The sequence below is a fragment of the Anser brachyrhynchus genome (assembly GCF_964034855.1).
Source record: "Anser brachyrhynchus genome assembly, chromosome: 2".
Classification (NCBI taxonomy): Eukaryota; Metazoa; Chordata; class Aves; order Anseriformes; family Anatidae; genus Anser; species Anser brachyrhynchus.
The window spans coordinates 348,035-360,278 of record NC_137695.1 but is presented as its reverse complement, the minus strand read 5'-3'; the positions used below and the strand labels follow the sequence as shown (position 1 = coordinate 360,278).

The following is a 12,244-nucleotide window of genomic DNA, read 5'->3' as shown; positions in this document are numbered from 1 at the left end:
TGTCACAGTAGGTCTCTGAATCAAAAAATACTGTGAGCTAGGACAGCATGGCAGGAGCTATTGCTATATGTCTGCCCTGTTTTATGGTCTTTTCTAGGCATTCATTATTGGCTACTGTCAGAAACAGAATAAATGAGTCAGATGTACTTATGATTTGACCCTGTACCAACATTTTATGTCATTATCTGAAAAGAAGGAACAATCTTCTTCAAGGACGCTCTTTAGTTCAGCCTGAAATGATGAACTGTATGAAGATCGTGACACAGAATTCTTGGACTGTACTGGGGTCATGGACTGGTCAAGAAGACAAATCATGAGTGTAAAGTTCAGCTTTGTAAAACTCAGAAAATGCATACCCTCATTAGCTGTCTGTTGTGTCTGCAACTGTGCTTATTCTGTTACGTTCCAGGTACGTGTACTTTTGCGTATACTCCACTTTCTTCACGCTCCATGTACTTGAATATTCTTTCTTGTCTTCAGTTGTAGTAGGGGTAACTTGCTCCTCTGGATGTGCAAGACAGGCTTGCTTAACCCTTATTCTGTGGATTTATTTTTTTTCTGATCCGAGAGAAAAATGAACAGAATATGTTACAAACACAGGAAGCTTTTTTCCCAGCTGCATTTTTAGCTCCAGAAAATTGGTGAAAATAGACTCACCGTCTCCTCTCCTATGAAGGAGCTGTCACCCTATTCCTAACTAATGATACTTACACTTTTCTTTTTAATTATTATTATTATTAATGCAGGTGTTGTGAAAAATACTGTATCTGATCATGGTGTATATCAATCTTCTCCAAGACTCTGGAATATAAATAATGTGACCTTTCCAGGTAAGGGGGATGTGCAGCCCCTCTCATCTGGGCAACCTGCATGGTTTGCCACTCTACTCCCTTGACACTCCTAAGCAGCTCAGTTGTGTACATATCCCTAGAATGACTGCAGATATCACAGTCGCAGCCAACAGCATTCTGAATTTTCCCACTGCAAAGTGGTTCGCAGCTAGTTGCTGGCACTCTGGAGCGTGCAAGAAGATAACCTGCAGATGGTCTAGGCTGTTCCATAGGCAAGGTTGGGAGTTACTCAAGTTAGTCAAGACCGGATACTGAGAACAATATAATCTCATCAATAGGTACGTATTTCCCTATCAAAATCAAAGTATTCTTTCTCAACACAATCCTCTATTCTTTACTCCAGAATGAAGACTTATTTTCTGAGGAACTTGCTCTCTCCTATTCGGCTTTGAGAATTACCTAGTCACATACCTCATGAAACATACTTTCCAGTACTTCAAAACACAGACATGCTCGCTCGCTTAAACAGTCTCCTGCAAGTAGTCCTGGCCTGAACCACCAAAGGGCTTTCTTGCAACACCATCTCAGGGCCCTCATGGGTCATGTCCCTTAGGCAAAGGTAGTCATCCTCTCTTGCATTCCTATATCACATTATCTTTCCTGGATGTACACAGCCCTTACGTATCTTCTCAATGTGCATTCTAAACCTTTTCTTCCAGGATGCTCAAAGATGGCAGGTTCTGGATTACAGGTAATGCAAAAACTTTGTTTACTACTGTGTTTCCAGTGCAAATAGCTGTGGCAAGAAGGCGGCTAACAGCGTCGTTGGCTGCATTAGGCAAAGTATCGCTATCAGGTCAAGAGAGGTGATCCTTCTCGGCATTGGTGAGGCCACACCTGGAGTGCTGGGTCCAGTTCTGGGCCACCCCAGTACAAAAGAGACCTGGACACACTGGAGTCCAGTGCGGGGCCAGGAAGATGCCGCAGGGCCCGGAGCCCCTCTGCTGTGAGGAGAGGCCGGGAGAGCTGGGGCTGCTCAGCCTGGAGCAGAGGAGGCTCCGGGGGATCCCGGCCGTGGCCGGCAGCACCTGCAGGGAGGCGCCGAGAGGCCGGAGCCGGGCTCTGCCCGGCGGTGCCCAGAGAGGCCCGGAGCCCGGGAGGCTCCCCCTGCCCCCCAGCAGCACGTCCGTGCCGGGCGGGTGCCGGAGCCCTGGCCCAGGCTGCCCCGAGAGGGGCTGGGGGCTGCTCCCTGCACAGCTCCAGCAGCGCCTGCCCGTGGGGCTGGGCGCCGGCTCCGGGGGCTGCTGGAGCACGCCTGGGACCAGAGGGACCCGGGGGGCCCTGACAACCTCAGCAGTTCTGTGATGCTGTGAGAAGCTTGAAAATATGACACATAGGAAAAATGCATTCTGAAGGCACACCAATACATATCCCCGATTTAAAAATACCCAGTAAGATATAAATCCACCACATAATCTTTACAAGATTTTATTTTAGTTTTTAGGCTTACGCCATTTCTGAGCGCCTGGAGTCGGAAATATTGCTTGGCTTCTGCTCATCTCATACTCCTTTTAAATTGAGTTGTTTCCCTTTACCCCTTTCTCATAGCTCCTCGGAGCATCACTCAAAATTACTCACTCTCAGTGCTCATCCTATACTAACTCCCCTGCTCATCCCTCATTGCTTCCAGTGCTTCTTCAACTTAGGTCAGACTCTCTTCAGTGCTTCTTCAAATTATTCTTTGAAAGTGTACTTCATAAATGCCTTCCACTGGGTATTCACTAATGTTCCTTGTCTTTCCTCATTATTATTGGCACACCGTACCAGATCCACAGCCCACCAAACCCAGTGCCCTCGCTTAAGAGCTAGAACAACAAAAAGTAAAAATAAAAAAGTATGCAAATTTAGGATAATAATTCTTGGCAGAGACGAGTTTTGAATTTGAAACGTTATACACGCTTCGAAGCGTTTTTCTTCCCGCGCTCACTTGTAAAACGCGGCTACTTTTGGTACCGTCAGTACCAAATTTCTCGCCGCATCTTGGTAACTCGGTGCCCTCGCAGTGCCCGCGGCCACCCTCGCTCGGCACGGGGCAGAAGCGCCGAGCGCACCCCCGGGCACCTCTCCCGAGCCGGCGGCCCCCGGCCCTGCCCCGCGGCCCTCGCGCCCCTCCCGGCGCTGCCGGCCCGGCCCCGCCGCCAGGTGGGTGCTCGGGGCGGGTGGGCGGAGCAGGCCGCGAGCGGCGCGGCCGCCGGGTGGCCGGGGCAGGTCGCTACGGCCCGGAGCCGGCTCCGCGGCGGAGCCCGAGCCGCCTGACGGCCGGGACCGGACCGAGCGCGGCCGGCGCCGGGGCCGCTCCTGCCGCTGCCGGCCTGGATGGCGGCGGGCGGAGGCGCTGTGGTGCGCGCGAGAGCCGTGGCGGCGGGGCCGGCCGCGGTGGCGAGGGGGCTGCGGCGGGGCGAGGGGCGCTGCGGCGGCGAGCGGGTGGCGGCGAGCGGGTGGCTCTGTGGCGGCGAGGGGCGCTGAGGCGGTGAGCGAGGGGCGCTGCGGAGGAGCGGGGGCTGCGGCGGCGGGGGCGGCGCGGCGGCGGTGAGAGAGGGGCTGAGACGGGGGGCGGTGAGAGGGGGCTGCGGCGGCGGGGCTGAGGCGGTGAGTGACGGGCGTGCTGGCGAGCGAGGGGCGGCGGGGGGCTGTGGCGGCGGGCCCGCAGCTGCCCGACCGTTTCCCGAGGCTGCCCCGAGCCCCGCCAGCGGGCGAGCGCTGTCCGGCGGCTGCGGGGCCGACGGCGCCCCGGGGCCGAGAGAAGCGCGGCCGCTGTCCCCGCCCGTCTGCAGGAGGAGCCCCGCGCCCCCCCGGAGGGTTCGAAAGCGGTCGCGGGGACCGCGGAGCCACCGGCTCCCCGCAGCCGAAGCGGCGCTGAAACGCGAAAGGGCGGAGCGCGGCTGGGCAGGAGGAGCGGCCGCCCCCGCCCCGGCCCCGGCCCCGGCCCGGCTGCCCCGGCGCCGCGCTGCCGGCCCCGCGCGGGGGGCGAGCGCCGCGCACTTTGCAGACGGTCCCTGCGCCGCTCTCCGCAGCGCCGCGCAGGCGCCCCGCGCCCGGCGCTGGAACGGCGGCCCCGGCGCGAGCGGGAGAGCGGCGCGGCGGGGAGGAGCGTGGACGGGACGGTGAGCCTCGCCCCGGGTCCCGCCGCCCCTCGCCCCGGGCATCCGTCCGGCTCGACCCCGCGGCGGCGCCGGCCGCGGCGCTGCCCCGGGCGCCCGGGGGAGCTCCGGCTGCGGGACGCCTCCGCCCGGCCGCCGCCCCCCGCCGGCGGCGCCCCGGAGCCGGGCGCGGACCGCGGGCGCTGGCGCCGCCCGCGCTCCGCCGCCGCCCGTAGGACGCTCCCGGCGGGGGGACCGGCGGAGTCCTCGCGGCCGCCGAGGGAGCGGACCGCGCCGCCGTGTGCCGCCCGGCCGCTCCTCCCGCCGCGCTCCGCCGCCCCCGCACGGCTCCGCCGCGGGCCGGGGGCCGGGGCGGCCGGCACGCCGCGCTGCCCCTGCTCGTCGCGCTCGGGCTCGGCGTCGCCGCCGGCCTGGCCCCCGCCGGTTTCCTTCGCGCGCGCCCCCGCGTCCCCGGGACGAGCTGCGGCGGCTTCGCTGCGTCGGAGGGGCCCGGTCGGGTCGCTTTGAGGAAGGCGGGCGGAGAGGGGGAGCCCCGCGCTCGTCTGCCGCCCCCAAACGGGGGCTGCGAGCCCGCTCGGGAGCTTCTCCCTCTGCGCGGTCTGGTCCTCCCATCGGAGGGACGAACGCTCGCCTGAACCCGCTCAGGCCGCCGTGGGGCGGGCCTCTGGGGAAGAGGGTCCCCTTCCCCTTCCGCAGACCCTGGCCCCACGGACACGCTGCGCCCCCGCGCTGCCTGGCTGACAGGCGGCTCCAGCGCTCCACAGACAGCCGGCCTTCAGCATGCGGGAGATACGCTCAAATAAAGAAGGAGCTGTTTGTCATGCTGCCTTTGAGCTGGCCCCAGTTGTTCTTTCAGAGGGTAACGCACAGTCCCAGGTACTTACTGAAAACAAACTGACCCAAATCAGACCGCTGCTCTGTATGGCCCGCATCTCCTTGACTCCCACTTTGGCACCGCCTGCTGCCGGAGGTTGCTGCTTTCTCCCTCTCTCCCGTCCCCTGGGTCCTGAACTCTCTTCCATTTCCCCTCTCAGCATGGCCTGTGGAGGAGGACCCTGTGCGCATCTACCCCTGGAACTGGTCTCCCACTAACACCGCCAAATCATTTTTTGAGTGAAACCAACCTCTACCCTTGAAAGAAAAACACTTATTGGAAGTGGAGACTTCTGGCACGTATCCTGGGGTGACTGGTGATTTTCATAATCTCCTACCTTATGCAGATTGATACTCCAGGAAGGCCCATGCTCCCTGAACTTCCTTCCAGAAGAGATCCACGTCCAAACTGCGATACAACATCTACCTTGCTGGCTTTCCTCAGGATGGTGGGGAGCAAGAGCTTTGATTCTCCTTTCCTCCCCTTTGAGAAGGACAGACACCCACCTAAGGAGAGACAAGTACTCTGGAGCAGATATCCTCTTTGCCAATTGCTGCTGGAGATACTTTTTTTTTTTTTTTTGGAAGCTGCTGCTCTGTGCTACATACTTTGCTAGGAGATTAGGTGGTCATTTCCAAGCACTAGCCCTCATCCAGGCTGTGGCCTGGTATTGTCAGCACTGCGCTTCTTGGAGACACCGACTTAATAGCACTGCACATCCAGAGGAGTCCTGCTGCTTCAGAAAATAACCAGTTCCTTGGTGCTGCCTCAGGAACAATCAACAACCTATTGTTCACCATGGGGACACCACCATGAGAAACCAGCCCTTCTTCCCTGGCAGAACCTCCTGCCTTCCGGCTGTGGGGAAGAAACTCCCAGCCTGGCCCTGCTCCTCAGGCAGGGTGAGGGTGAGATTCCTGGCATCGTCAGCCTTTGGTTTCCTCCTTTTCTGCAGTGCTGCAGTGCTGTTCCTTTCCGTACCTCATGTACTGTCTCACTTTGCTCTCCTGGCCCAGCCCTTCTTACTTGCACTGCCTCCATTGCTGTGTCCTACCTCAGCCACCGCTTTCTGAGACTCTATTCTTCCTTGACTTTGTCTCTGTTCTAAGTAGAATTCACCATAATCTTTCTGCCTTTGTTTTGGCCCTGCTGAACTGAGAGCCTTGTTACAGTCCCTGGTGGAGTTGTTTGCCCTTATGCTGACCAGCACTGCCTAGCCTGGCATTGTGATGCTTGTATTTTCCCTTTCTTGCCTATCTGTTCTTTGAACAGCTGCTCCTAACTGTATCACTAGGTGTGGGCTTGCACCCACGAATGCTGTGAGTGCTGTTGTTCACATCTGTTCTGCTGTAACGCTTCTGTCCTTCATCAACTGCAGTGAAGAGGTGTCAAAAAGAGCGGTGTTCTGTACGGACAGGTACAGCTGGCTCAGCTCTTTCCAAGGAGCGGATGCCTTTTCCTTCTTACCTCAGGGACCTGTCACGAACATGTAGCCACTGAAGGTGCCTGACTGTACGATGGATCTGTGGGATCATTAGTTATCCTAATCTACAACCCTCTCGCCAGCCTACCAAGGCAGCTGATAGTGCCTGCTGAGATGCTATGGCAGTCTGACAGCCATTAAAGATACCATTTTTTAAGAGTGAAAGCAAGCTGACTTGGTTAAAGTTCCTGAGCTGGTCTTCTTTCCCAAGGTTGCCATGGATGTCGTATGGCAGAAATGTGATTGAGAACATCCATGTGAGAAAGTACCCTTGCTTCTTGGCTAGACTAGACAAATTCCAGGGATCTCTTCCAGTCTTAACCGTTCGGTGGTTCTTATTAAAGTAAGCCTCAACATGTTGACAGATTATAGGCAAGTGTTGTACTTCCATATTTTCTCCAACTTTCCCAAATATAAGCCGGCTTCAGTCTGAAAGTTGAATAGCTTGTAAATGTGGCCCGGTGCCTGGGCAAAAGTACCTGACCGGCAACATGGACATGCACCTGTCTGCAGTTGTCTGCCGGGAAGTCCTTAATCACTGTCTGTTGCATCTTTCCTTTCTTGATCTTTCTTTCTCTCTCTTTCTTTTTCTCTTTCTTTGAGTTGTGCTGTCTTTGAAGTGTCTCGTAGGTTGGTCTGTTCTAGGAAGTTCTATTTATATTGTATATTGCTTCTCTCTCACTCCGTATGTATTTTCTTTTTTCAGACCTGGATCCAAATGCGTCTTCAGCCTGCTGTCTTAAAGCTGTTCCTGCTTCAGGTCAATTAGAATATCTGCTGCTAATTCATCATGACATAATATCTGGTTTCGTGCCCCATCCTCTTGGATAAGTTTGCTGTTCACTCTTGGTCTATACAGAGGTGACTCCAGGTGTTCATCATCTACCTAGTTGGGTACAGGTAGGTTTTAGCCCTTTGAAAAGTGACCTGTTCTAGGTGGGAAGAATGTGACTTATATTGACACTGGAAAATATTTGGACCTCTGGAAAATGTTATTTTGTGAAATAAGTTCTGAATTGCTTTCTAGCTGCTATTGATCTCATCTGGTCCTTTTACTAGTCAATTCCTTTTCTGATAGTTTCTGCTACTGCTGTCAGGGAGGCAGATGATTAGGCAGAGTAGACTGGTTCAGATCAAGTAATGTTAGAGAATGCAGTTGCTGAGAGCAGGCCTAATCGAGGAAAGAATGAAGAAGATGAAGTAGCAGGTATTCTCTCTGGTGGCTTATTACCCAAGTAGCTACAAGTAAATGTGATTAGTTCACGCCAGATGGTTATTGATTTATAGGGTTGCCCTGCTTTTTACAGAGATTTAAATTAGCATGGTTAGCTCTTACCATGTAGCTGTTAGGCTTCTCTAGTGCCTGCTGTTGCTGGATATCCATTGGTCATCTCTGTGACAAGGTACTCAGATCTGTCTCTCCAGTCTTTACTTTCTACCAGTAGTTCCAATCCTCTTGTTGCTTCCACTAGTAAATACCCGGCTTCATCCACCTATCTTTTTCTCAGCCAATGCACAATACATCTGTAAGGGACTTTCTCTTTCCTACAACTGGATCAGTGCCTTTTTGCCTTTTATAGCCTGCACAGGTCATTTCACTGGTAGAGTGCCTACTAGAAAAACTAAACCTATTTTGCATTGGAAACAAATAGATTAATGTAAAACTTTTTGATTTTAAGAGAAATTATGTTTGTTATTGCCATCTTGTTTGGTCTGTTGACAACCATATTGCTTAGTCTGCCGCAGCATAGTTATGAACTTTGGACGTGGCTTTTTATCTGCTGGCTGAGCTAAGGAAAGTCTGTTACAGAGAGATACTATTAGTAGTTTACTGATCATGACTTACATGAACCTAAGAACTGTATTGCACTAAGTCACACCAAAGCATCCTGTCTCCGACTAGTACTAGGTACATGAAAAAAGAACAGGAAAACAAGGCAAATACTGAATGTTTTTCCAGTCAGTTGGAATCAGTAGTTTGGGCTAAATAATTTTAGAAAATCATACAAATTCTTATGTCTGCTTTTTCAATGTTAAGTTATCTTCACTGGAAGGAATTGTTCCATTTTCCTGGTCTAGACTCGTCTAGCTTTATTTTCAGTACATTTACTTTTCTGTGATTATGTTTTCTGTTACTATTCTGTCCTTTTCTGTTCAACTGAATGTTCTCTTGGATTCTGAATCCAGGGAGGACTATAAGACCGTTCACTTTGGCCTTTTCTTAAAGGTAGTGGGCACTTGAATCCAGCTTACAGCTGTTGCTGGTTAACGGTATGCCTTTTAGAAAGGCAGTTTGGTAGTTCCTGTCATTCAGGCTCCAAATTACAGAAGGCTGAGGATATTTGGTGGAGGGGGGACCAGACAAAAAGGGGTGTGACTGCAGGGCCTTGACAAAATAAATTGTAAGTAAAGGCAATGAGAATAATAATCTGTTAATCACAGGAAGCTCATTTGTGGTTTTCTTACTTGTGTTTGTACTTGTGGATGGTGTTGGGTTCAGGTTACCTATTGAATGCAAGACAGCAAATATGGCAAAATGCTTTTTCTAACTAATGCCTAGGAAAGTTTATTTCCTTTTCAGCTCTGATTCACCATTCCAGTTGCTTCCCTTCCTGTAACTGTCAAATGCTGTGTCCTCTATGATGACTAACTTGTTAGAAGCCATTGATATTAAAGTTAATGCAGAGTATACCTGCTAATGTAGCCTGACTTTCTGCAGACAGCTTACTCCACAACCCTGTCTGAAATCAGACAAGTTGATGTATTAAAACTCTTTTAGTTGATCTTAATCTCAATTAAAGGTAAGGTGTTAACTTTAAACTTCGGTACTCTTAATCACTTGGAGCTTACTTCTCTTCCAGTGTGATATTGCCACATTGGTTTCCAAACAGAGTACTTGAGCTAACGCCTGGAATTTGCTGATCTCCCCTTAAACTGAATAGCATTCAAGGAACTTAGTTTTTCTGGAAGGGTGGGATTGGAGGGATTGAATGGTTCTGACTTAAAAATATGAAGCATTGAGAGTTCTGGCACTATACCACAGGAATTATTCAGGTTTTTAATTTATACAGAAACTTCGTAAGTGCATAGAAACAGGCAAATAACTACAACCTTCATGCTTTTTCTTCTGGCTTACAGAGTTATTGCTGTGTTATCCATAACATGTTTGTAACATAGATAGTGGTCTTGTTCAGGAAGCGTTACTCAGAGGTCATCAGTCGGGGTTTGCTTGATTTTCATGAATTGACAACCTGAGTTGCTCTTGTCAAGTGTTTCTGATATTCACAAAGTAATCATACAGACAATGACAATACGGTCGTTCTCATACCTGGATATATTGATAGCCCTGGTGCCTTAGTGTTGGACAAGATTCTCATGAATTTTATGGAAAGCTGTTTTCACCATCTTTCTATTTAAAAAAAAAAAACTTTTGTTCATTGGCTCCAATGTTTGAGAAAGAAACTTCCTGTCCTTTATAGCCCCTGATGGTCCAATAGCCTTTACTGTTTTGTACTGTTATCATAATGAAGATGATGTCTGTATTTGCCTATGGTAGTTGTCCAAAGTTAGGGATATTGTTTTTCTTTGAATATATCTATCATCATTTTTTAAATGAAGCCTCCAGCTAGTCTGAAGATTTTGTCTCCTGCAGGATATCAGTTTGAGTCTATCAACATTGTGTCTTTTAATTTGTACCCTGAAATTTGGGTATTACACTTATTCTCTGCCTGTAAATGAATTTTAAAAATAATTTGTATAAAGGTTGTTCAACTCCTATCAAGATCCTAAATCACAGAGAAGAAAATATAGCTTACCAATCATATATTCTTAATTTATACGAACAGCTGTTGTACCAAAGTGGAAATTTGTATAAACCTGACTTTTGATATGCACATGACCTTTGATTTACTAATGTGCTTTTCATGATGTGAAAGAAATTAGAGTTGATCTGGAGAAAGTGCAAGGCCTAATAAGGTATAGCATTCAAAATATATGAATTCATTAGTTTTAAAGATTTAATAATTTTCCCTGGCAAATTATGTGTGATTCATGGAAACTGGAGAATTTACAGTTACAAGGTGATATCTAGATGGAAGGCAAGAGCTGTGTTTGTAGCTGCTAGGTCAGCAGAGAATGGTTTTTAAATGTTACTTGTAGATAATTTTTTAAATCTTTCCATTTCTGTCATAGAAAAAGAACAAGTTGCAAGGCTACTTAAATTTTTTTACTTCTTACTTTTTGTTTGAGATCACAGGAATAACCACGTGGAGTCAGATCAGTATACCAGCCAGCTCAGTTACTTTGTGGATAGTGGCCAGTATGAGTAGTTTCAGGAGAAAGTACAAAGCTCATGCAATTTACTGGTTGTTTACAGATTATTAGATCTCACAGCTAAAAAAGGGTTTTGTATCATTTGGCATATGTGTTCTACGGAGCTCTAGTGCGCCTCCATTTGTCCTTACTGTGAGCCCCATACATTCCAGAAAGACAAGCTGCAGTTTGATTAGGTAAATTAAAAACGGAATGTAATGCCTGTAGACGCTCTGTCAGTTGAGGGTTTAAGAACTTAGACAAATATCTGTTAAGAAGGGATTTGTCAGGTCAGTACTGAGTTAGGGCAATGAAGAATTGGAAGATCTAATGGCCATGCTAACTGTGGTGCTTTTACTCAGGTGGGCAGCTGAGCCCCACCACAACCACTCTCTCACTCCTGCGCCTCAAAGGGAAAGGGTGAGGGAGAAAATACGATGAAAAGAGCTCAAGGGTTGAGATAAGGACAGGGAGATCACTCAACAATTATCGTCATGGGCAAAACAGACTCAGCATAAGGAGATTAATAAAATTTATTAGCTATTACTAACAAACTAGAGCAGTGAGAAACTAAAAGCAAAGTACAAACACCTTTCCCCCATCCACCCTCTTCTATGTCCTCCCCACAAGCAGTGTGGGGGAATGGGGGGGGGGGGGGGGGGGGGCGGCTGTGGTCAGTCCCTGGCTCATTGTCTCTGCAGCTCCTTCGTGGTCCCTCTCTGCCCCTGCTCCCCGTGGGGTCCCTCCCACGGGATGCCGTCCTTCCCCAACTGAGCCTGCGGGGGCTGCCCACAGGCAGCAGCTCCTCAAGCACTGCTCCCACACAGCTCCATCCCACGGGGTCCATCCCCCAGGAGCAAACTGCTCCAGCACGGGTCCCCCACGGGCGGCAGCTCCCCCCAGACCCCCTGCTCCTGCGTGGGCTCCTCTCCACGGGCTGCAGCTCCGGCCCGGGGCCTGCTCCTGCGGGGGCTCTCCATGGGCCGCAGCCTCCTCCAGGCCACATCCACCTGCTCCACCGGGGGCTCCTCCACGGGCTGCAGCGTGGAGATCTGCTCCGTGTGGGACCCGTGGGTGCAGGGGGACAGCCTGCTCCACCAGGGGCCTCTCCTCGGGCCGCAGGGGAACTTCTGCTCTGGTGCATGGAGCACGTCCTCCCCTTCCTTCACTGACCTTGGTGTCTGCAAGGCTGTTTCTCACTCCTCGCTCTCCCAGCTGCTGTTGTGCAGCAGTTTTTTCCCTTTCTTAACTCTGCTTTCCCAGGGGCGCAAACAACATTGCTTGTGGGCCCAGCTCTGGGCAGCAGCGGGTCCCTTTGGAGCTGTCTGGATCTGTCCCTTACCTAACATGGAGCAGCTTCTGCTTTCTTCTCACAGAGGCCATGCCTTCAGCCCCCCACTACGAAAACCTTGCCATGTAAACACACTCCACTAACCACTTTTCTTTGATTCTGTAAGTATTCTGTTAGTGATGTCTGTTATATTCTGTCTGTCCTACAGGCAAGGGGTGCAGGTTCCAGCAGTGCCAGTTCTACTTACGTAGAACAGAGTGCCATTGTATTTGTCTGAGAGGAATGTCATTTTCATTTTATTTTTTTTCGCTGTGCTCCTAGCTGGCACGTGCT

At 50.9% G+C, this 12,244-nt stretch overlaps 1 protein-coding gene across 2 annotated transcripts in view; it reads left to right on the top strand.

The window, feature by feature from the left end:
- Nucleotides 1-3,866: 3,866 nt before the first annotated feature.
- The window catches only part of SMARCD3 (SWI/SNF related BAF chromatin remodeling complex subunit D3), a 110,565-nt gene continuing 102,187 nt past the window's right edge, over nt 3,867-12,244 (top strand). The window contains exons 1-2 of one of the 2 annotated variants that reach the window (XM_080583430.1): nt 3,867-3,955; nt 7,016-7,209. The gene's annotated coding sequence lies outside the window, so the exon portion shown is untranslated. Of the gene's footprint in view, nt 3,956-4,327; nt 5,735-7,015; nt 7,210-12,244 lie in introns of those variants that run through there. The other variant, XM_080583429.1, reaches the window with a different exon arrangement.